This window comes from Poecilia reticulata, chromosome 11 (genome assembly GCF_904066995.2).
Source record: "Poecilia reticulata chromosome 11, P_reticulata-male-v2, whole genome shotgun sequence".
Classification (NCBI taxonomy): Eukaryota; Metazoa; Chordata; class Actinopteri; order Cyprinodontiformes; family Poeciliidae; genus Poecilia; species Poecilia reticulata.
The window spans coordinates 26,772,810-26,798,311 of record NC_088840.1 but is presented as its reverse complement, the minus strand read 5'-3'; the positions used below and the strand labels follow the sequence as shown (position 1 = coordinate 26,798,311).

At 41.4% G+C, this 25,502-nt stretch overlaps 1 long non-coding RNA gene across 1 annotated transcript; it reads left to right on the top strand.

Moving 5' to 3' along the window:
* Nucleotides 1-4,141: 4,141 nt before the first annotated feature.
* On the top strand, nucleotides 4,142-9,547 carry LOC145553565 (uncharacterized). Its single transcript, XR_014089595.1, has 3 exons — nucleotides 4,142-5,830; nucleotides 8,935-9,197; nucleotides 9,436-9,547. It is a non-coding gene; the product is annotated as an uncharacterized LOC145553565 (long non-coding RNA).
* The last annotated feature ends 15,955 nt before the right edge of the window (nucleotides 9,548-25,502 follow it).

Here is a 25,502-nt window from a genome sequence, read left to right as displayed (position 1 = left end):
AGTTAGAAGAGCTCAAGTAAACAAAGAAAGTGCAGTGGCAGTATTTTTCGATATTGAAAAAGCATATAATATGATGTGGGTAGAGGGGTTATTAATTAAGTTACACAAATTGGGGATTAAAGGAAAATATATGAATGGATTAAAGACTTTTTAACAAACAGGGAATTACAGGTAAGAATTGGAGAAGTAGTTTCAGATAAATATGTAGTGGAAAATGAAACGCCACAGGTTAGTATTATAAGTCCATTATTGTTTTCGGTTATGATAAATGACGTATTCAAAACATTGGAAAGGACATGGGTTGTTCACTCTTTGCAGATGATGGAGCAATATGGAAAAGAGGGAAAAATGTTGAGTTTATAGTAAAGAAATTACAAAAGGTCATTATTGATACAGAGGTGTGGGCTCTGAAATGGGGATTTAAATTCTCAGTGTATAAAACAAAAGTAATTATATTTTCTCAGAAAAAAACAAACAAAGTAATAGAATTAAAATTATATAATCAAATAATAGAGCAGGTAAAGAGTATAAATTTTGTAGGTTTGTGGTTTGATGAAAAATTAAAATGGAATATTCACATTCAAAAATTGTTGATAAATGTAAGAGAAAGTTGAATATATTAAGGTGTTTGGCTGGTAGTGAATGGGGGGCAGACAGACAATCGCCAAACATATTTATACAGGAATGGTAAGATCTGACTTTGATTTTGGTTGTTTAGTTTACAGTTCAGCAGATAAAACTCATCTGGATAAATTAGACAATATTCAACATCAAACATTAAGATTGTGTACTGGAGCATTCAAAACAACACCTATAGCAACCTTAGAAATAGAAACGGGAGAAATGCCATTAGATCTAAGGAGAACTAAACTAGGAATTAATTATTGGTTAAATTTGATGGTGTGGCGGATACAATGTATATATTTCACACCAGAATGTATGCTTTTATTTTGAAGGAGAGAAGGTGAGGTGTGAAGTGACCAACGGTTGTGGTTCATTCCATTTTTGGTTTTATGTTGGAAGACATTGAGAATTAAACAAGACTCAAATCTTTTTCGTCTTTTTCTGCTGACTTCCACATTGGGTAATAAATGTGATCATCCAACTCGGGAAATGTTAAAGTCATGTTGGGAAAAGGAAAAGAAAGACATAAGAAGTTATGGATGGAAAATTGAAAAGGACGTAAAGGAATTTAAAATGAATGTTTTAGAATTAGTAAACAGATCCAAAATCAATTATATCACCCTGGATTCTACCAGAAACAATAGTAGATATATCATTAATGGTAAAGAAACAAGACAAATCAAATGTGGTAGATAGATATTCAGTGCAATCACATTTAAATCAGTATTATCGACATGTCCAAATTCACACAGATGCATCAAAAATAGCCGGAAAAATAGGAAAAGCATTTGCAATCCCAGAATTCAATTTGAAAATAGGGAAGCGAATTACGGATGGGTTATCAATTTATACAGGAGAAATGTTAGCTATACTATTGGCATTACAATGGATAGAGGATGTAAAACCACTGCAAGCAATAATTTGCTCCGATTCAAGCTTGGCTTTGATAAGCATAAAATATAACAATACGGATTGTAGGATGGACATCTTATTAGAAATATATCATACTCTATTTAGAATACAAAATATGGGGTTATTAGTTGTTTTTGTATGGGTTCCAGCACATATAGGGGTAGTAGGTAACGAGAGGGCTGATAAAACGGCAAAGAAGGCAATACATAATTCTATTAGTTTTACTGTTAGGACAAGTAAATCTGAAGGGAAAAGTCAAATCCATGAGGAGCTGATGAAAATATGGCAGAGAAGGTGGGATGAAGGTTTAACAGGAAGATGGTTTTTATAAAATTCGAACGTTTGTAGGAAGGAAAAGGAAGTGTAGAAGAAACAGGAAGGAGGAAAGAATAATAACAAGGTTAAGGTTTGGACATACAGGGCTTAATTATTCACTTTTTAAAATACGAAAGCATAAACTGGAAAGTGTGATTATTGTGAGAAGTTTGAAACAACAGAGCATGTTATTTTAGAGCGTTGTAAATATGAAGATGAGAGAAGATGCATGTTGAGAGAGTGTGTAGGTATTAAAGAAAGGTTTAATTTATCAGATTTTTGAGGAGGGATTTGGGGAGTAGACATATTCAAATAATTATTCGGTTTCTTAAAAAACAAAGATATTTCATAGAATCTGAGTAGAGTAAGATGGTTGTGAATGTGCAAAGAACAATGAAGAGAGGTATATAAGCTATATAAAAGTAAAGTTATATAAGTAGGTGTGTGTGTGAGAGTGTATATGGATCATCATGAACCACACTCCATACCAGTAAGTGGCGGTAATGCTACTGAGTTTGTTGCCTACCGCCAATAAAAACCAAGAAGAAGAAGACTTTGTCGAGGAATCTGGTATGAGCATGTGAGATCTGTCCAGGTATACGCAGAAAAATGGAATAAAGGCCTGAGAAATAACAGTATACCCTAGATAATGATTAACTGATGATTATGAGCGATAGGTGATTATAAAGTGATAATACATGCCAATGAAGTAATGTCTGTAATGAATTATCAAAACATGTATTCTGTACTTTTAATCGAGTGAATGTTATAGTAATGTATAATCTGTACTCTTAATCAGTTGATTTTATTATATTATGGGAAACTGAAGGTTATACTTTTGAGTTAACAACAATTAGCATAATTATGTATGGTTATCATTTATTACTGGAATCACAAAGGCTGAGGAGAGAGGAGAGGAAAAAAGCAAAAAACTCTTCTCACTGAGCGAGAGGTGGGGGCGGGATTGGAGCCAGATGGCCGGTGAGTCATAGGCCTTGGGAAAGTCAGGCAGCCCGGCCTTGCAGGACGTCAGGATGATGTAAGGCAAATAGGCGGGTTCCATAGAAACACAGTGCATAAATACTGATGGTCGAGAGAAAAAGATCGTTCTTCGTCCCCGGCGCAGAAGAGGAGCCAACAAAGGGAAGCAGACTAAAGGCTAGCGGAGGACTACACTCGGGACCGAGGAAAAAGGCTCAAAGACTTCACGCCGATAACAAGGGACAAGTTCCACCGGCCACCAACTCCGGTTCCAGATTCGACCGATTCCTCTGCTTCTACCCAACGCTCTCTAAAATCATCGCAGCCGACTTGGAAAAGGGACGGAGGTCTTTTAAAGATAAAGAGTCTGCACGTTTAATGGAAAGCGTGAGTCTTCTCTCCGCTTCTCTTCAGTAAAGAGGACCTTGCTCCGGCTGGACAAGGACTCTGTCCAAGGACATCTAACAGATTACAGCTGCCGAGACCAAGGACCATCGGGTATGAGTCGACCTGCTTCCCCCAAAAGCCTCGCTCAGTGAATTTAGTGAAATAGGTTAGGGATAAGAACAAGGATAGGATGTGAATGATCCTAGTTGATTTCATCATAACTTTGTTTCTTTTATAACTCTTGGGAATTTAATCTGTTGTCATATGCCCCTGCTAAAGCCTGCTTAATAAAATTATAATCCTAAAAATTCTAATGAGAATTGTGAACAGTGAGTTTAATTGTGTCAGTCTTAATTATTGTTGGTTCTCCTAATTGTGGTAAAGTTAACATACATGATTCTAGAGAATGGATGGCTTTGTGTTTTCCTCTGGTGAGTGTTAAAATAATGACCCTGGGACTTAAATCTAAGTCACTAAATTTAATCTAGCCGTTAACAAGTGCCGTTATTTTAGGAGAGGAGCTACCGTTAACAGGAGTGGTTGTAGGGGTTATGTCGCTGTGAGGGCTACTCAGCGGATTGCTCTTCAACTGCAAAGGGTCATAACTTCTGGATCGAAGGTAGTCAGAGCTAGACGAGTCCTTTCCGACCCCAGTTTAAACAGATAATTCTCCACAAACTATTGCTAGGGTAAGACCCGAGTTTCTGGGGTTTTCCGGACCTGTTAGACAGAGAACTGGGCCGTAGTGAGTCCAAAAGAGTTGTGAGGAGTGGGCGGGACTTACTATTGGGTAGTAACAGACAACTTCACAAGACGTACGAACAGTAGGTGATGTGGCAAAGTGTGATTTAGTCTGAGCTAAAGCTGGGGAACAATAGTCTGCTTGGGGGGAGGAAAGGAAGGAAGGAAGGGGAAAGAAGGGGGTGGGGGAAGAAGAAAGGGGAAGAGTGAGGCCGATCCCAGAGTCGTGAGTTCGATCCTACCAGTCGCCATACTATGTTTTAGTGAAAAGATTTCGCACAATCAATGTTTAAGTGTTATGAAGTAATGACTGTTTGGTTTTTTTGTATCTTGAAAACATTTTAAATGCTTTTTTGTACAGATAGTGTAGTACTGTAAACTAAAACAACACTTTTTGTCATAAAAGGCTTTCGTTTTAAAACTTTATTGATGAATTCCTTAATTAATTTTTCTTTTTTATTCTACCAATATAGTCAAATTGATGTGTTAAATTATACTGTATGCTATATACAGTATATTTTAATGTCCGTAATCATACCCAGTGCTTATTTTCATTTTTCACAGCTAAACAATGACTGAAACTAAAATATTCTTTCAAGTGTCTTTCCTTAAGTACTTTTTGAGTGAAGTGAATGATATTTTTTTCTAGTCTATGCTTAAAATTATTACCAATAATTCAGAATTGGAAGCAGCTAACATTTACTCACAGTAAAAGACCATAGACCTTATCGATTTCAAAGAACCAAATATTTATTCATCAACAATTAAGACGGTGAATTAAACATTTTTAGTTAGTCCAAAAACATTGTAGCATTTGGATGCAACACATTTCCATTGAAGTCTCCCATTTCTTTCTTAAACCAAGAAATGTGTGGTTTGCTGAAGGACTTGAAACCTTTTACACTATGGTTTGTTGAATTACTTGGTGTACACAATTACATCAATCAACCCAAAACAAAAATAAATATCACTCTGTGAACTAAATAAAAAATAGTCAAAAACAACGTAACGTTAATTATGTAAATATTAAATATTTAGCACAGATAGGATTTAAATATAATTACTAGATCATGTCAAATCTTTTTTCACGTTCCTGTCAATCCAAACAAACATGCAGTCAGTTTCTAGAGCAGTGTTTCTCAACCCTGGTCCTCAGCGCCCCCCTGTCCTGCATGTCTTAGGTATTTCCCTTCTGCCACACACCTGAATTGTATCTCTGGGTGATTAACAGGCTTCTGCACCACTTGATGGTCATGCAATCATTTGAATCAGCTGTTCTGGAATAGAGGCACATCTAAAACATGCAGAGCAGGGGCATTGAGGACCAGGGTTGAGAAACACTGTTCTAGAGTTTCTGACTCAGAACCTTTCATTCAGTGAAATGGACCTTACCAAGCTCCGCCCAGAAACGCCCCTCGAAAGTCCCACGTGACTTCATGTCTCACATTAACAGCCTCGCAGAGCTAATAGCTTCTATGGAGGAAGGTGGGAGGTTCCGTCTGAGCAGGTGGAATCTAAGTAGCTGATTGATGGTTAAAAAGTTGAAATCAAGAACTGAAAAAGGAGAAGATGAAGATAAAGAGTTAAGAATACCTCGGACTTCTGGAAGTCGGCGTCGGGGGAATGTTCAAGACTCTATCGGGAAATCCCGAGGACTGGTGAACGAACTTTGGACGAAGACTACGGCGGGTAGACACAGCTGTGCTGTGAGTGGACCAGAGTGGGGAAATGGTGAAAGAGACGGGAGTTCTGAAACATCGAATAGTGAAAGGATGAGTTCAAAAAGAGGAAATTCTTCAGCAACGGCAGGTGGAGAAAAGAAGGGAAGAGTAGTGAAAAGCTGGGATGAGTCTGAAGAGGAAATGGAGAGGTAAGTGAGAGAGTTCAAAGTGATTGTTAGAGTTAATGAGGAGATCAGTCCAGTTAAACTTTCTATGAGAGGCTCCAAGGGACAAAACCTACAAACTCTCTTTCACTGTGCGGTTTATGTTTGATTCATGTTTCTCTCCTGCGGCTTTAAAAATGTAAAACTTTGTGTTGATTTGCTAAAGGAAATCATATATCTGAAAATAAATTAATATGTGGGTAAAAAATTCTGTAAACCACAAATGTTCTACCTTTATCAAAATTGCTGACATTTGACATGCAAAAAATCTTTCGAATTACATAAGCAATAATTCTTTCACTTCAGGATGACGCAGGGACACCTATAAGACCAATTTTAACTGAGGTTGTACGTATGTGCTTTACAGGATTTTTTTTGCCTACACAATATATCAAAAAAATTTCAGATACATAATGTCGTTTTGCAAATAAATTAACACAAAGTTTTAGCCTCTTATAGCCGCCGGAGAGAAACTTGACGTGTGAATCAAATATTAACCGGAAATCCACTTTTATTTTGAAAAGAGAGCGCCATAACTTGTGCTGTCGCGCACATTAAAATCAAGTGCAGGCTGGCTTTACTGCCATTTCCGAAGTGGCGGCTAGCTTTTTCCCACTGATAGATGGGGTTTCTGATGCTGGCTGTCGGCTTCAAAACTCTTCTGATATTGCTGACATTACTGTAGGAGCGCTAACGATGTCATTCTGTGAGTCGCTGCCGCTCAGCTATTTTCCTGTCCGCGAAAACCCGCCTACTCTGCCTGGGGTCCAATCAGAAACTGAAATTTTAAGTTAACTTCCGTTGCAATCAAACGATAGTGAATGAAAGAGTTTGATAGTGAATGAAAGAGAGTTTGTAGGTTTTGTCCCTTGGGGCCTCTCATAACTTTCCACGATTCTGAAGAATCAAGTGGGGGATATCACTAATGCAAAAGTACTAAGAGATGGAAACTTAATGGTAAGTTGTAATACAGAGGAACAAAAAGACAGAGCATGTAGGATGAGAGAAATGGGAAAATATAGAGTGTGGTACAAGAAGGAAGTAAATGGAGGAAGGGAGTGATTTGGGGGATCCCAGTGGAGGTGTCAGATGAGGAAATCAAATCAAATCTCAAAGGAGGAAAAATAAAAAAATGTAAGAAGGCTTCAGACCTTTAAAAATGGAGAAAAAACCAACAGTGAAAGTATCCTGATAGAGTTTGATGAAGAAAAACTCCCAGAAAAAGTCTATTTAGGATATTTGTCCTACAATGTAAGAGAGTATGTCCCACGACCAATTAGATGTTTTAAATGTCAAATAGTTTTGGATGGATTATAAACGATGAGATAAGTAAGATGGGAATAAATCATTATTTAATTAGTCCTGTGGTGAGTATTCCCGATACTCCATCTTGGTTAAGTGGAAAACCTGAATTTGATTTAAGCTTATTGGAAAAAGGCAGACAAATAGAAAAAAAGAGGTGGAAAGGTATATAAATAATGAATATGCTGAGTATTTCCAAGTATATACAGATGCTTATGAAAAATAAAGAATAACAGACAGATTGACAGTTTATACAGGTGAGCTAATGGCTGTATTAATGCCTCTAGAATAGAGTGAGGAAACGAGAAAAAGAAATATTGATTTGTTCAGATTCAAGTAGTGCATTAATAAGTATTTTAGAACAGAATTCAGAAACGAGACAAGATATCATATTGAATATTAATTAATTTTTAGAATTAAAAAATATGGGTCCAGGGTTAAGTTAATTTGGATTCCTGCTCATATTGGAATAGTAGGATGAGTTGGTGGATAAATTTGCTAATAGTGCAACAAAAAGGGATAGTGTTGAGGTAAATATCAAAATAAGCAGAAATGAGGTGAAAAGTATAAGTAAAATATATATTAAAAAGAAATGGCAGGAACTATGGGATAGAGAAGAAAAGGCAAGATTTTATTATAGCATTCAAAAAACAGTAGGGGAATGTAGGGAAGGTAATGGGAATAAAAAGAGGATATTATATCCAGATTAAGGTTTGGGCATACGGGGCTCAATAGTACTCTGAAATAATTAATAAACACAGTACTGGTTTGTGTAGTTATTGTGGAGAGTCGGAAACGGAGCAGCATATTTTTCTAGAATGTAATAAGTATAGTCTGGAAAGAGAGGTGTTGGAAAGTTAAATAGAAATAAAAATGATTTAGATATTAAAAATTTGCTGCAAAGATCGTCTGGGGATGTAGCATTTGACAGCATTTTTAGTTTTCGTAGGAAGTCCGATATTATGGGAAGATTATAGCGATAGGCCATCTAATCTATACTCCAGTCTGGAAGGTGGCTGTAATGCACCTATAAGTTGTTTGCCAACCGCCATAATACAAGAAGAAGAAGAAGAAGCTTCTATGGCATTTTTCGTTTCTACTGACTCTCTACAGAGAATTTCTGAGTCGATTAGTGTAGCATTTCTGTCACATGTTCGCAAAATATCCGCCACGACAATGGACAGGGGAACCAACAAGTTCATGTCATCTTTTTTGAACGACATCAAGGTGTTTTAGCCACGCGATGCCTCCAACATTGTGCGTCACAGCTAAATGCTACCGGTCGATGAGGAAAACAGCAGATCCTCACACCCTCAGCATAAATATAGCTGTGGACAAGATCACTGACACCTATTGTTCTTGCAAGGCTGGATAAGTCGGACTTTCATGGTTTTGAGGGTTCGAATGTGCCTAGGACTTTCACACGGTACTCGGTTTTTTAAATTAATAAATCTGAAACGGTACTTGATTTTATACTTTAATCTACTTTATTTAAACCAGTAGTTCCCTAGTCTGGTCCTCATGTACCCCTCCACTGCATGTTTTAAGTGTCCTGCTTGCAAACAGCTTACTTAAATGATTAAAAGGCTTCTGCAGCACTTGTTGGGAACCACTGGTTTAGACTGTTATTTCTCTTTTTCTTCTGTGGCATGTTGGCCTTTTCCTTTGGTACAAATATGGATTATCCAGTCCGATCAACCAGAAGTTCCAGGAAATTCTTTGAGATAACAAAGGAATGACTGTGTCTATATCTGTACCTATGTATCAATTTTTTTTTTTTTTTTAAGGAGACCCGGTGTGACTACAGAGGTTTTCCTGGATGGGAGGCAGTTGACAGCTTGGCAGATTACCTTTTGAGCCCCAACAGAACAATAACTGCATTGTCAACAACAGAGGTAGAAAATGTCTTGCAGCTGTATTCTAACCTGCATGCTATGGACAAGCAGCCCCCCAAATACACCTTAAAAAACAAGAAGAGCACGTTACCAGGACCATGGAGGGCTTCCCGGAAACAAAGTGGCTCTGCACCTGGTCAGCAAGCAGCTGAAAGGTAACCTGTCTGATTTTTGACACAATGGATAACTTGTTTGCATATTCACTCATGGAAGCCAAATACATTTTTTTTTCTCAGCGTTGTAAAGTTTTAAGCTTAGGAGATTAATGTGGGTTTGCTGAGCTCATCAAAATGAGAAGTACTTTTCTACTGCACTTCATTGCTGCTCCAATCAAATCAGTGTTAATGAACTTTAGTGTTTTTCTACTATTTCAATGACCTGTTTGTCACACAGACTCTTCATGGCCAGGCTGCCCAGAGACCTGTGACTCAGAGTGTCTGAGTGCATTTGCCTTAAGCTGTTGAAAGAATATCAGCAAGCAAGAAACCGGCCAAAAGACACCAAGGGGAAGGTTTACCCATCCCGCAGTCTATTGTTCAAACATACTGCCACATTAAACAACTGCTTGAGACCCCAGCCCATACAGGACGAGACCAACTTGTTGTTAGTCACCATCAACAATACCACTGTGTGTGCTTGGTAAGAAGTCCTTTATTTTCAACAGATATTGCACTTTAAAGATGGCTCGACTTTGAAAGGAAACAATTTCTGTTTTATCTTTCAGGCTACATGAGCGGCAGAAGAGAACAGACAGGGACTCTCTTCTCCAAGGTGTGAAACTTCCTCCGAAGGTGTCCGTGGCTGACGCCTCCTTCCCAGAAGCGAGACGGCTCCCCTCCATTCCTGTGGAACACGGACATAAAAGCATGGAGTTTAAGGAACCTGAAAACAGTGAAGGCGAGGCACTGATCAGTCAACGGGTTGGTGGAAAAGCTGGCTTCACACAGCATTATCCTCCATCATACCAGGAAGGACACTTTTCACAGGCCCCAGTTCCTGCCAGCTTCTTGTATCCACAGACTGATCAGCCACCATCATCTGCTTGGTCCCACTGTGAGCAGAACCAGGTGCCACAAGCGCCATCCACTTCTTTGGGTTTCTGCTACGGTCCACCAGCTCCAGTTTTGACCTCATTTGGACAAGGACAATTCCTACCCAAATACAGTCAAAAACATAACGTTAATTATGTAAATATTAAATATTTAGCACAGATAGGATTTAAATATAATTACTAGATCATGTCAAGTCTTTTTTCACGTTCCTGTCGATCCAAACAAACATGCAGTCAGTTTCTAGAGTTTCTGACTCAGAACCTTTCATTCAGTGTAATGTAGCTCAAGTGCTTCGATGTCCCAGGTGGTCATCAAGGGCACAGCAGGAGTCGCGGCACGGAGGACCGCCAGGCGCATGATGGTTACGTGCCTCTTAACGTTTTGAAGCACGTCACTGAGGAGCGCACTGGCCAACTCGGAGTGGAACTTGGAGGAGAGGTGGATGTCAAATCGGGATGCGGCATAGCCGCACCCCTCTACGGGACAGGGCTGTCCCCTGATGTTAACGCGCCCTGACCCAAGTTCCTAACACCATGGTCCATCCTTAGATGCCCAGCCAGTTTGATGTTCGGTGTTGGCAGATGGGGCATCTTGGAGACATTCTTGAAAAAGAATTTGATCAATCAATGACAAATGAAATCAATTTTAATTGACAGAATTGTTTATGTAGCCATTCTTTACAGCAGCTGGATCAGGTTCTATTATCCCCTGTGCAGATATACTTCAAATACTTCACAGAAGTCTGAAAGAATTTGCATTTAGAAGGGGACAGTTTGAGACCAAAATTAGCAATGCGTTGGAGGACCCTCATTAACCCTTTTGGTGAGTATATTTGTGGTGCCGCGACTCTGTTCTGCTGTCTGTCTGTGTCTGAGGAACTCCTGTCTCCCACCCCTCTACGGGACGGGGCTGTCCCCTGATGTTAACGCGCCCTGACCCGTAGTTGACGAGGATCCGCCTCTCCTCCAAGTTCTCAACACCATGAGCCGTTTTTAGATGGCGAGCCAGTTTTGATGCAAGGTGTTGCAGATGGGGCATCTTGGAGAATTAAGTTTGAATGAAAGTAGTTTGAACATGAATATTGTATAGTATCAAAAGAAATCTACAAAACAATTACCACTTTGCATTAAAATCCAAACAGTCAAAACATAACGTTATTATGTAATATTAAATATTTAGCACAATAGGATTAAATATAATTACTAGATCATGTCAAATCTTTTTCACGTTCTTGTCAATCCAACAAACATGCAGTCAGTTTCTAGAGTTTCACTCAGAACCATTCAGTGTAATGTACCTGAAGTGTGTCGATGTCCCACGTGGTGATCAACGGCACAGCAGGAGTCGCGGCACGGAGGACAGCCAGGCCATGATGGTGACGTGCCTCTGACGCCTTGAATATAGTCACTAAGGAGCGACCTGGCCACCTCCGAGTGGAACTTGGAGGAGAGGTGATGTCAAGGCGGGATGCGGCATAGCTGCACCCCTCTACAGGACAGGGCTGTCCCTGATGTTAACGCGCCCTGACCCGTAGTTGACGAGGATCCGCCTCTCCAAGTTCCTAACACCATGCCCTCCTTAGATGCCCAGCCAGTTTTGTGTTCGGTGATGGCATAAGGGGCATCTTGGAGACATTCTGAAAAAGATTTGACCAATCAATGACAATGAAATCAATTTTATTGACAGAATTGTTAATGGTACCATTCTTCTACAGCAGCTGGATCAGGTCTATTATCCCGTGCAGATATACTTCAAATACTTCACAGAAGTCTGAAAGAATTTGCATTTAGAAGGGGACAGTTTGAGACCAAAATTAGCAATGCGTTGGGGACCCTCATTAACCTCACCTCATTTCTTCAACCGAGCTTGAAAATATATCATCTAAGGCACAACCTCCAACAATTTTTAATTGTTATCAACAAACGTACTGTAAGTATGTTAGCATACAGTTATGTGTCACATCCATGGTAGCTTGCTACCACCGAGCAGCTGCGGCTACCCTGGATGTGCTAACTAGGTCCACTTGGTAGCAAGCTATCGTGGAGCAAACAGGTGTTTTCCACAGTTACAAATTCAAGGTTTTCTGCTTTCAAAGTTACATTAACTCACCCATTGAAAGGGTGAGGAAGGGGAAGAGTGAGGCCGATCCCAGAGTCGTGAGTTCGATCCTACCAGTCGCCATACTATGTTTTAGTGAAAAGATTTCGCACAATCAATGTTTAAGTGTTATGAAGTAATGACTGTTGTTGTTTTTGTATCTTGAACATTTAAATGCTTTTTTGTACAGATGGTGTAGTACTGTAAAGTAAAACACAACACTTTTTGTCATAAAAGGCTTTCGTTTTAAAACTGATGAATTCCTTAATTACATTTTTTTTATTCTACCAATATAGTCAAATTGATGTTAAATTATACTGTATGCTATATACAGTATATTTTAATGTCGTAATCATACCCAGTGCTTATTTCATTTTTCACAGCTAAACAATGACTGAAACTAAAATATTCTTTCAAGTGTCTTTCCTTAAGTACTTTTTGAGTGAGTGAATATTTTTTTCTAGTGTATGCTTAAAATTATTACCAATAATTCAGAATTGGAAGCAGCTAACATTTACTCACAGTAAAAGACCATAGACCTCATCGATTTCAAAGAACCAAATATTTATTCATCAACAATTAAGACGGTGAATTAAACATTTTTAGTTAGTCCAAAAACATTGTAGCATTTGGATGCAACACATTTCCATTGAAGTCTCCCATTTCTTTCTTAAACCAAGAAATGTGTGGTTTGCTGAAGGACTTGAAACCTTTTACACTATGGTTTGTTGAATTACTTGGTGTACACAATGACATCAATCAACCTAAAACAAAATAAATATCACTCTGTGAACTAAATAAAAACTATATGAAACAGTTTGTGAAGTTATTTAAAGTAAAGAAAACATTTATTTTTTTCTTTTTAATTTGTTCCAGTCACTGCTGGAACAAATTCAGCTCACTGGGAGGTGAAAGTGAGACTTTCATTAGAGGGACAGTAAATTTGCCCCCTATATTGGCTGTGTCCTGTTTCAGCTATTCTAAACTGCCCGCATTTTTTGCATGTGTTGTGCAAAACTTTGCGTGTCAGTTTTTGAGGTTCTCTACCAGGTTGAGCAGGGGCCACAGCAGAGTCCAGAGCAGGGGCCACAGCATAAGCATGTGGAGGAGGGGTGGAGAGGCTCCACAAACTCTGTTGCTGTTGGGTAGTGAGGATAACGGATCCCTGTGGTGCCACTGGAGTAATTGCCACTAGCTGAGGCCTTTTGGGTGGGGCAGGGAGAAGCTGCCGCTGTCCTGATGGATTTGTCCCATCAGTGAATTGTAGCTTTTTTTTATTTTGACTGCCCCACAGTGTTGGATGGTAGCCTGTACGAATGCAGTGGCCCTGAATGTGGTACGCCGTAATGCGGACGTATATTGCAGGCAGAAGTGGGTCAGCAGCAACAGAAAAGCGGCTGGGAAGGTTTAACCCTTGAAGTACCACAGCGGTTTCTTGCCTTTTGACCCTTCTGTTATGCCACTGAACCAGGGTGGTGTAGCTCACATCCACTAGCTGCAGGTTTGTCTGCCCCATCACAGCTCCATTTGCCAGAACGAGCTGCCTGATCTTCCTTTACTCTTGAAGGATTAAATCCCACCTGGAGACTGTGCCTGCCCCTCTTTTCTTTGGACTACGACGGATATTGCACAGCCGGACAAAGATGGTCTCCACCAGGCGGCAGCAGTCTGGCCATTGGGCAGATGGGGCTGGAGTGGTTAAAGCATGCCTCTTCACACTCTCAACCCCAGGAGTAAATTCCTGCCTCTTCTTGGGGGACCAAAACCTCCCAGTGTTCAATTTCTCTTGATGCCTTGCAGCAAATACCACCCTCTGTTTATCAAACTCCAGCAGGTTCTGCCACAGAGCAACAATGCAGGAAACTCATCAGTCTGAAAATAAATAGATATTGATTGAAGCTATTCAATTTTATATAACCAATTGTTAATTTAGTAAGAGCTTCTATATGGAAATCCCGATCAATGAATCATAATTTGTATTGACACACGGAGCATAAAATCAGCCAAGAAAATCATTCAGACTTTACTTATTTTATTCACTTTCAGCGCTGAAAGGAGACGCTTTTACCATTACATCCGAGAAGAGTTTCTAAAAAAGTCTGTGCAGCGTCTGAGGAGGAAGAGGAGGGTAGCTGATAATATGGACTGAAGACACTCCCTGAAATCACACCATGTCTCTGTGGCCTGGGAAAACGTTTCTTTTTCGTGAGAAATGGACCTTAGTGTCTAACAGAGTCAAACATGTAACTCTTTACTACGGGCCTTTGTCTAACAGCGTGTGACTCTTTCTCGACCTTGGTGAAGCGTCTCAACACGACTCAATGTAAAATGCCACGCCATGGCGGAAAATGCTCCTTAGGGCAAATTTACTGTCCCTCTAATGAAAGTCTCACTGGGAGGTGAGACTTTCACCTCCCAGTGAGCTGAATGTGTTCCAGCTAATTAAAAGAAAAAAATAAATGTTTTCTTTAATTTAAATAACTTCACAAACTCCCTGCGACAGACTGGCGACCTGTCCAGGGTGTACCCCGCCTCTCGCCCGAAACGTTGGCTGGAGATGGGCACCAGCACCCCTCCCGACCCCACTGAGGGAAAAAGGGTGCAAGAAAATGGATGGATGGATGGACTTCACAAACTGTTTCATATAGTTTTTTATTTAGTTCACAGAGTGATATTTATTTTGTTTTGGGTTGATGTCATTGTGTACACCAAGTAATTCAAATAACCATAGTGTAAAAGGTTTAAGTTCTTCAGCAAACCACACATTAGGGTTCGGGGGAGTCAACAGCCATTTCGTGGCATTTGAACGGGGAAAGAGGGAGCGTTTTGAGCCATGCGGTGGCATGTGTAGTAACATGCAAAATCCACCGAGTGGAGCTCTGGTCTTACTTTCTGACAATCTGGATTTCGGCGTGGGGCTGCGCGGAGGTTTTGGGTTCAGCCATTGGGGTTTATTTCGGCCATGAGGTGTCATGGTGTTTCCCGGGTCCCGTCAAGTGGGGATTTGGGCTCGTGGGGTTCTACGGGGTCGTTAGGGAGCATGTTTAGCCATATGGAAACCTTTGGTTATTTTCCAAAGGGTGTGTTTGTGGGGTGAACTGATGCGGGTGGGTGGGGGTGTGTGTGTGAGAGGCAGTGGTGGAGAAAGTACTCAAAAAATTTACTTAAGTAAAAGTACAAATACACAGACAAAAATGTACTTAAGTAAAAGTCAAAGTACCACATGAACATTTTACTTAAGTAAAAGTAAAAAGTCCTGGCTTTTAAAAATACTTAAGTATTAAAAGTAAAGTACTTGCTGAATGCATTACCTAATCACTAATATCATTAAGTGAACCGATCGTATTTAGTTTTAATACATCAGAAATGTGCAATTTTAATGAACAATGCCACAGATAAAGCATGTTGTGTTTACTCTAACATAGTTTAGACTTAGATATGTGATTCTATGCATCATAATTTCAGGGATGGAAACATCTTGTCTCCTGTCCTAACATAACATGAACTTCACTTTTTTTGCCACACATTTATTTTGAAAGAAATCCAACTGGCAGAGGAGGACATGGAAACAAGGAGCCTCGTAGCAGAGTTGTAGTCTAGACCACCAAACCCAAGACCAAATCAAAACCAGCACCCCATGCTGCATGACATAAAATTAAGTGCACCTATCAAAACTGCTTCTCAAATTGATCTGAAAGATTCACTTTCCCATAAAAACACCTAGATATTAAATAATTAGAGCTGAAATAAATCCAGTGACAATTCAAACTCTTATTCATTCTGCTTTGCTTTCATCTCTGTGCCACAATACACAGAGGTCTCCTGCCATCCCTAAAAAATAACGCCCTGTCGGTTGCCCATATTGCCAATGTCAGAAATAATAATTGTCTGCACCATTAAACATAGCAATTAACAACGCTCAACTCTGAACACTGTCCAAGGCCCAATAAGCAAGAAGTAACCAAGCAGGAGGAGCACCGTGACTGTTTCATCCTCCTCCTGCTGCAACGTCTGCCACCATGACAGGTGACGAATACAAAGAGCAATGAGCATGCTCTGTGTTCTTACGTTCTTGTTTTATTTATTCGCCAATTAAATATAAAATAAATAGCTACTGCAGTGTACGCAGAGCATTACAAGGACTTGGTCAAGATCCGTCCAGAAGAATCGGATCGTCCATGAATGTCATATTGTCCATAAATGCAACACCTCAGTCAACACCTCCACACAATAATTCAGCGCATGAGTGACAACTTTTTTTCATCGCAGATGCAACATGTGTCTCAGTACAGCTAGCTTTGCTAGCATCATGTCCACAGATCTTACCTTTCTTTAAGCTTTCCTTCCAAGTGACGCTAAAAGTTGGACGAAGTCCCACCGTCTGTGAAAGCGAAGCGCTTCTGATTTTACATGTCGCCATATCTATGATTTATGCAGCGCTATTATATTCCTGACGCTCAGAGGAACCACTGCGCATGTCTGGAGCTCCGCGTGCGAGTAAAGGTGGAGCCGATGGGTGACAACAGACACTAAGTCACGTTATTGCTGGGATTTTACGGCGCCATCTTAAATCCTGAACTTCACATTTAACGGAAAAAAACACAACGAGACTTGGATGTAACGAGTAACGAGACAGTTTGTAGAAATGTAGTGAAGTAGAAAGTACAGATACTTACTGTAAAATGTAGTGAAGTAAAAGTAGAAAGTACCCATTATTAAATCTACTTAAGTAAAGTACAGATACACGAAAACTGTACTTAAGTACAGTAACGAAGTACTTGTACTTCGTTACTTCCCACCACTGGTGAGAGGCCAACCATGGGGGATGTTTTGGCTCTGCGCACGTCGACCTCCAAAGAGCGGAGGAACTGCACTACCGGAGCACAGTGGTGAAAAACGATAGCGCTTTTATTTTATTTATTTATTTTTTCCTGTTGCGGCTCAATTCCACACCCACACGCTGAAGAAGTACCGGTGGTGCTTTTTGCGGCACGCACATGCCAAGAGCAGTAGCAGTACCAACGCTGCTTTTTGCGGTACACGACCACACAGTGGATGCTGTGGTTTAGCGGAGGATGCGGGAAGCTTCGCCGACGCAACCCTGGTATTATTGGGAAGACCCCCCACCGAACACCAAGAATGCGTGGCTGCTGCGATCCACTGCAATGTGTCGGGTGGAGGGGCAACCCACCTAAAACCACATGGCTGCAACAAATCCGCTGCAAGCGGGGGCCAAACGTGGCTGCAATCCATGCGATGCGGGGCAGCTTAAAAGACAAGACTACTGGAGCCACAAGTGGGTCACCTTTGTCATAGCGCTGCTAGCAGCTGATAGAAAGCGATTTGGAGCAGCGAGGAGCATCATCACCACCAGCAGCTTCCTCTCCACGTCAGAAATCACCAAACTATAGAAGCCGTCCGTCCGTGCTGGGGGATGGAGAAAAAAAATGACACGTTGCTTGTGTAACCACCTTCCTTTAACCTCTGGGATCCTCATGTGTATTTCTGGGTTTCCACTATGCTGCAGCTCACTGTTGGTTGTGGCGTCGGTTGTTAATAAACAATCTAAAATCTCCACTCGACTATCGCTGAACAAGACTATTCTCCCTTTGCTCTTGGACTCCTTTTGAACTACAATTGGTTTTGAAGTTTCACTGATTATTATTCTTTGATTGGTTTATTTGTTTTTTCCTTCTTTGTTTCTTTTGAACAATTTATGTTTGTTTAGTTGTTGCTGTTATTATTATTATGTCACTATCATTATTTCCACTGCAATAATGGCAATATAAACAAACCTCTTTGCATCAGCTGCATCAATTATCCACCAATCATGACTCCATGCCGTACCTTCTTCTGATTCTACAAAGTGGTCAACACTAAATCTTGCAGTCAGACCTGCACATTTAAATAGAGCGTTACACATGGGATGGATGGATGATGGATGGATGGATGGATGGATGGATGGATGGATGGATGGATGGATGGATGGATGGAGAAGGCTCCATTCGCAGTGGCGAAATGGATGGAGCTAAAAAGCCACCAAGCTGCAGGAGACACGTGGAATAAATTGCTGCCGCCGAATGGGATGACGCTCTTAGCTGTTCCTGATCAATAAATGAGCCTGTAAGTGAGCCGCAAAGCTACATGAGCCACGTTGTGATTGACAATAAGCAGCCAGCTGGCGTCCTTCCTTCCTTCGACCTAATCGAGACCCTCTCTGCTGGACATACGGAATAATTCTGGGGTGCTTCCGAATGTCCGCCTTAACAGGGGCACCAGCGATGAGGAGGGGTCCGGCCGGTTAGAGGGAATAGCCAGGGGGGGAAGCAAGCTGTATTTATTTGTTTGTTCTGTGTTATTTGCTTTTCTGTATGTTTTTACTTTATGGGTAGTGTCCCTTTAAGAGCAAGGTACGACATCACTTTACGGCAGCATTCCGACTGCAGTTACTAGAGAAAACTCCCGGGCTTTAGAGTTCCAGAGCTTTCAGAGGAGATTTGTAAGTCGTATGTGTTCTAATTTTATGTACTAAGTCGTCGCTAATTCTGTAATGTTTTAGAAACCAAACTCCTGTTTTTCCGTGGGTATTGTGAGTTAAAATGACTGTCGAGTTTGTCGTGTTAAATGAAATATTTCATTTTCATCTATGTTCATGAGTGCTTATTATTTTATGGGTTATAGTCCTGATAAAAAATCTAAGTGTTGTTTTAAAATGGAGCTGACTGCTCTTAGTTACTAGGGAAACTCCCGGGCTTAGAGTTTCAGAGCTGCTGCGGAGCAGAGACGTGCCAGTCTCTGCACACAAATATAGAGCTCTATATGAAGATTTTTGTTTTTTTTTTTGCTGGCCAGCTTATTTTAATTTAATTAAATTTTTTACCAAGGACCCTGAAAGGATTCCTTATGACCTAAATGTTGTTTTTTCTTTTCTCTTTGTGGGTTTTCCAGGAAAACTATGACAAAGTGTTGAAACAAAGTTGGATGTGTTTCAGTCCAGTAATTTGTAATAATAAGCTGGTTGATAGTAAACTGCTATCTGAACCCGAGTAAATTCTGTTCTTGGTTACATCCAAAGTAATAGAGAAATTTGGCGCCCGAACAGGGACTTGAAAGGCATTTCATCTCGTCTCTAATATGGTTGAACAAACCATATTTCCCAGGAAAACATTTGAGGAAAAAAAAAAAAAAATGGAGCTTTGTGAAATATATGACTTTGACCCTGAGTGCATTGTCATTCTTAAGGGTGTCCCAGCTACAATTTAACTGGATGATGTAAAAAGGGCCTTTCAGCGCTTGATGTTATCAAAGTGCAATTCATTGACAGTCTCCCTGATTCCATTCTGTGCCAGTTTGCCGAAGGTATTACTCCTATGTTGTTGGACTGTGAGTACTCAGTTGTTGACTCAGTATAGGAGGTTGTACAGATCGATGATTACTGTTCCCCTAATGTGAGTCATTCTGTCAGGAAGTAATACCTCTTGCACGTGCCATTGGTAACATGACAATGAGTTTTCAGGAACAAGTTCACGAGTTGGCCCTAACGTATAAAATGGACCTGCTACAATAAGTCAGGTAGCTGCAAGTCGCATTTGTGGAAACATGATGAAAAAACTTGTATCATCAACTCCAGTATCTGCACTCAAACCCAGCCGGTCACCCATTCAGACCAGCTGTCGCAGATGATGAGAATCATACATCAAATCATACACAGGCAGCAAACGAGACTATATTAATCAGCCCTTGCCTGCTGAGGTCCAAAAAGTTTAGTAGAACATATTGTAAACATGACTCACCAGTGCACAGCCTCCTCCAAGAGAATTAAAGCTTTTCTCTGGCAACTCTCCAAAACCTCCAACAGAAGTAGATTTTAGCATATGGCGGCTTCGAGCTAAGCAATGATAAATGACATTAGCCTGTCAGAAGGGCAGCAACGTCGTATGATACTTGATAGCTTACTTACCCCTGCTTTAAATGTGGCTCTTTTCATGGAGCTCAAGCACACCAAGTGCTTATCTTCAAGAATTAGAGAAGCATATGGTAATGTTACAGGAGGGGAGGAGCTGTATATCAGTTTCTAGAGACACATCAGAACAGTGGGGAGAAGGCATTGACTAACCTCCGTCGACTTCAAACTCTGCTGCAGGAAGTTGTAGAAAGCAGTGGTGTGGCTAAGCAGAACTTTGGACTCTCAGTTGTTAAAGCAGTTCCTCCGAGGCTGTTGGGATGATTCCTTAATAACTGCACTGCATCTGAAGAGTCAGATTATAGCCCAAATACCATTTTGACGTTTTCAGAACTACTGTTCAAAATAAGAACATATGAAAAAGAGAGCCATTTAAAGGAAATGAGAAGGAAGCGACATATGGGGGCAAGCTCAACCAAAGTCCATACCAGGACTCATTTCACTAGTGACGCTTCAGAGCCCTGTAGCAACACTTTTCCTCTAGACCAGATGTCCATTCTAGAGAACACTGGAAGAGAAGACCAGGCAGTTGGAAGCTGAACTTCAGAGAAACTTGCCTGTTAGCACCTCATCCTTCCAAAGAGAGAAACATACGGAAGCTTCACCAAAGAACTAAAGCAGTCCTGCAACTTCAGCAGCCCCAGCAACTTCAGCAGGAAATCTCACAAAAGTGGAAAGTTTTGTTATAACTGTGGAGACGACGCTCATTTATTGCCACATGCACCAATCCAACCAATGCTGTCCTGGTGCAACAGAGACTGTGTGTGAACATCATACCAGGCAGAATCACTCACACTAAACCACAACACAAAACGTCTTTGCCAAACATGCTTTAACAAGTAAGGCTCCTGCTATGGACAGGCAGGGGCCAAAGTCAAACTAGTTCCCTTGTTTGAATCAGAGTATTACTGGCCATCCCATGTAACAGAACTCTCTCAGATCCCCGTTGGGACTGGTGAGGAAACCCTGCGACAGTGAAGCATGGTTGGATGGAGCTCGTGCAAATGTATTATTGACACTGGGTCACAGGTGACCATAATATCTCAGTCATTTTACTTCATTACCTTTCCCACCGACAGTTATTCTCTATAAAGGGCACTCGACATTGAAGGGCAGTGGGGCAAAAGTCCCTTATGTGGGATATGTAGAGGTGGAGGTTCAGTTCCCAAAAGATGCATGTGGGACAGGCCAAGGCTATCAAATTAGCTTTAGTCAGTCCAGACCAGGCCTACAACAACGAGTACCCTCTCCTTGTTGGTACAATGTTTTGTGTCTAATGACACGAGATTGCAGAAGAGAGGTGGGTCAAAATTTTAGAAACTTTGCCCATTCAGGCCAATTGGGTATGGCTTATGCCAAGTGTCGTGAATTGACAGATTTTCAAACAAAGAGTGCAAAATTCTCCGTGTCACACTCAGAGCAAATACTGTACACCTAAAGAGTGGTGAGTTATACACTTTAAAGGGTATCTGCCATTCTAAGCAGGAAAGGGTGAGTTGCAAGCCCTGGTGGGTGGTGCAGAGAAGCCTATACCAGGAGGCTTAATGTTTATGACCAGATTGTGGAAGTAAGTCTGAATCCACAATAAATCCGCGTAGCGGTTAAAAACATTTCAGAACGTGACAAATTTGTATCCAAAACTTCATTGCTGATTGCTCTCCCATTGACTGGGTTGTGCCTATCATCCAGCAACCAAACATTTTATCAGATGCTGAAGTTCCCCAGGCACATTCCTTTTTGATAGCTAGTGATGTAAAAGTAGCACCAACAACTGAAACTCTCAATCTTGACTTTAGTGACAGCCAATACCAGCCCATTAAAGAACACATACAACGTAGAATCACACTGAAGCTGCTAGTGCTTTTCTAGGCATGATCTAATGTCGGTATCATTGAAGGTGTCTCTCACCATATTGAGCTAGAACCACATGTGCCGTTCCAAAGAGGGACAGACGTGTCTCACCTGCAGACTTCAATGACTTGAACGGCATCTTCAAGATCTTCTGGCTGTGGGTGATAGAAGAATTCATAGTCCTTATGCCTCCTGTTGTTCTAGTCCATAAAAACAATGGAGAGTTGCGAATGGTGGTGGATTACCACAGACTGAACAATTTAACTAAGAAAGACGCCATTACTCGGATAGAGGAGACATTTCCCTGTTGTCAGGTTCAAAGTGGTTCACCGTGCTGGATCTTAAGAGTGGGTATTATCAGCTGGATGTTGAACCTGCAGATCGACCAAAGACAGCGTTTACTACGCCCTTTGGTACCTGGCAGTTCCGCAGAATGCCACAAGGTTTAACTAACTCCCCAGCCACATTTCAACGAACTATGGAGAAAGTGATGGAAGGAATTAACCTCCAGGAGGTTGTTGCCTTCTTAGATGATCTATTTTTCAAGCTCGTTGAAGAACATGAGGTGAGGTTAATGAGGGTCTCCAACGCATGCTATTTTGGTCTCAAACTGTCCCCTTCTAAATGCAAATTCTTTCAGACTTCTGTGAGTATTTGGGCATGTGATATCTGCCAGGGATAGAACCTGATCCAGAAAGGTAGCTGCTGTAAAAGATGGCCTCGACCTCAACAGTTAAGGAGCTGCGGTCTTTCTTAGGTTTCACTGGCTATTATCGACGCTTTGTAGGGATTATGCCAAGTGGTTAGACCTCTGAATGATTTGTTGAAAGGGACTGGAGCCCTAGGCATAAAAATTCCAGCTATTGGCCCCGCAAACAGTACATCCATTGGGGACAGATGGGCCCCTATGTGTCGACTGCATTTGAGCTCATCATTGAAAGCTAACATCAGCTCCTGTGCTTGCTTTTTCCAACTGGCTTCTCCCTTATCTGCTTCATACAGATGCTAGCTTGACAGGTTTAGGCGCAGCTCTTTATCAGGTTCAGGATGGTCAGATCAGAGTGATAGCTTATGCGAGTCGTGGTCTCTCTAAGAGTGAAAGAAATTATCCTGTGCACAAGTTAGAGTTTCTCGCACTTAAATGGGCGGTCAGTGAGAAGTTCCACGACTATTTGTATGGGGCTAGTTTCAAAGTACTGACAGATAATAATCCTCTAACGTACGTGTTGACCAGTGCTAAGCTTGATGCCACAAGCCATAGGTGGCTTGCAGCACTGTCACTGTACAACTTTGACATTCATTACAAGTCCGGTCAACACAATGCTGATGCTGACGGGCTCTCCAGGAGGCCCCACGAGCCACCTCAAGATGATGATGAGTCTCAAGAGATAGACAGGAGAATCACGACCCTATTGGATCGTGCCAGCCCATCCTCTGATGAGTTTAAGGTTTTGGATAGAGACGTAGTGAACAGCTTGTACATGTGCCTTGGTGTGACCGATGTTGCAGATGCAGGGGATAGGCAGGGAATGGATAGCGAGATACCTGCAGTTGAGCCACTTTTGTGCGATGAAGGTGTTGTCCCAGAGGACCTGGAAGACCCAGTCTTAGGGCCAGGTCTCTCTGCATTGCCTGAAATGTCTAGAGAGGACTGGTATCATTTGCAGAGAAGGGATCATTCTTTGGCTAGAGTTATCCATCTTCTAGAAAATGAACCTGATACTATGACACTAAACATGGTTGAGGAGTCAGAAGTATCTTTACTTCTGCGTGAGGTCAAAACTAGTTTTGGTAGAAGGAGTACTGTACCGTAAAGTTTGCAACCAAAGAGGTCAAGCTTTTAATCAGCTTGTGCTGCCTAGCAGCCACAGAGAAAGAGCTTTTGAAGGTGTCCATACAGAGACAGGGCACATGGGCATAGAAAGAACTCTCGAGCTTGCTAGAGCAAGATTTTTCTGGCCAAAAATGGCTAAGTATATCGAGGCAAGTGTAAAATCTGTGAAAGGTGTGTGAGAAGAAAGGCAAGGGTGCAGAGAGCATCTAAATTAGTAAACATCAAAGTCAGTGGTCCTCTTGAACTTGTTTGCATGGATTTTTTATCTTTAGAACCCGACTCCAAAGACACTCGAAATATTTTGGTGATAACAGATCACTAAACCAAATATGCCCAGGCATATCCAACCAGAGATCAGACTGCAAAAACTGTTGCTGCAGTGTTGTGGGGGAACTTCATCAGTCACTATGGTTTTCCCCGGAGGCTGCATAGTGATCAGGGAGCCTGCTTTGAGTCTGAAGTTGTGACTGTACTCTGCAAACTTGCTGGAATTTCCAAATCTCGAACTACACCCTACCATCCAAGAGGCAATCCAGTAGAAAGATTTAACAGAACTCTGATCGATCTTTTGGGGACACTGGAGGACAAAAAGGAAAGAAGAATGGAGAAAATATGTCAGGCCTCGGTGCACACCAGGAATGATGTGACTGGAGAAGCTCCTTTTCTTTTCATGCTTGGCAGAGAACCACGTCTCCCCATGGACATTTGTTTCGGCATCAACCCTCAAGGTTACAACCACAAAACGCATTCACAGTATGTGAGAGACCTAAAGAAAAGACTTAAACATGCTTATGAGTTGGCCTCCAAAAATGCAGAGAAGAGAATGTTGCTGAACAAAACGCGCTGGGATGCCAAAGTGACTGCCATGCCCTTGGAAATAGGTGACATAGTTCTTATAAGGAATCTGAGTCTAAGAAAGAAACACAAGATTTCTGACAAGTGGGAAGCCATTGTTCATATTGTTGTCAAACAGCCTGACGAAAGTATCCCAGTCACGCCGGAGGATGGAGAGGGCAGAGAGAGGGTTCTGCATCGAGACATGCTTCTCCCCTGCGGATTCCTACCAGCAGCTTGGAGACCAGATGTTGGAGACGGAGTGGCCCGAATCCCCTGCTTCACTCTTCAGCGACAAATTAGGAGGAATTGTGTGATCAACATGTCTAATGTGGTAGAGAATACAGATCAGGAACCACAGGGGAGGTCGCAGGAACTTCTTTGCAAAGTATGCCACAGTCACAAAATACCCTGAATCCCGATGCTTCTGAGTTCATTTCAGGACAAACAGATTTGGCAGGGTCAGTGGCTGAAGTTAGTCCAGTTTTACCACGTTCAAGATCCCAAAGACGGCGAGTTCAACCAGCCTACCTTAGACTGTGCAGGTCAAAGTTCATTATCAACCACACAGTTCATGTTCACCGACACAGCAGACACTGGTTTGTAGTTTTTTGGTGTCCTTGCAACAACAACTTGCAGGGTTAGTTCAGTCGCTGACTACTGGTAGTGACGAGGACGTCACATTTTAAGTGGGGGAGGATGTAACCCAGCTGTATTTTATTTGTTTGTTCTGTGTCATTTGCTTTTCTGTATTGTTTTACTTTATGGGTAGTGTCCCTTTACGGTACTCACTTTACGGCAGCGTTCCGACTGCAGTTACTAGGGAAAC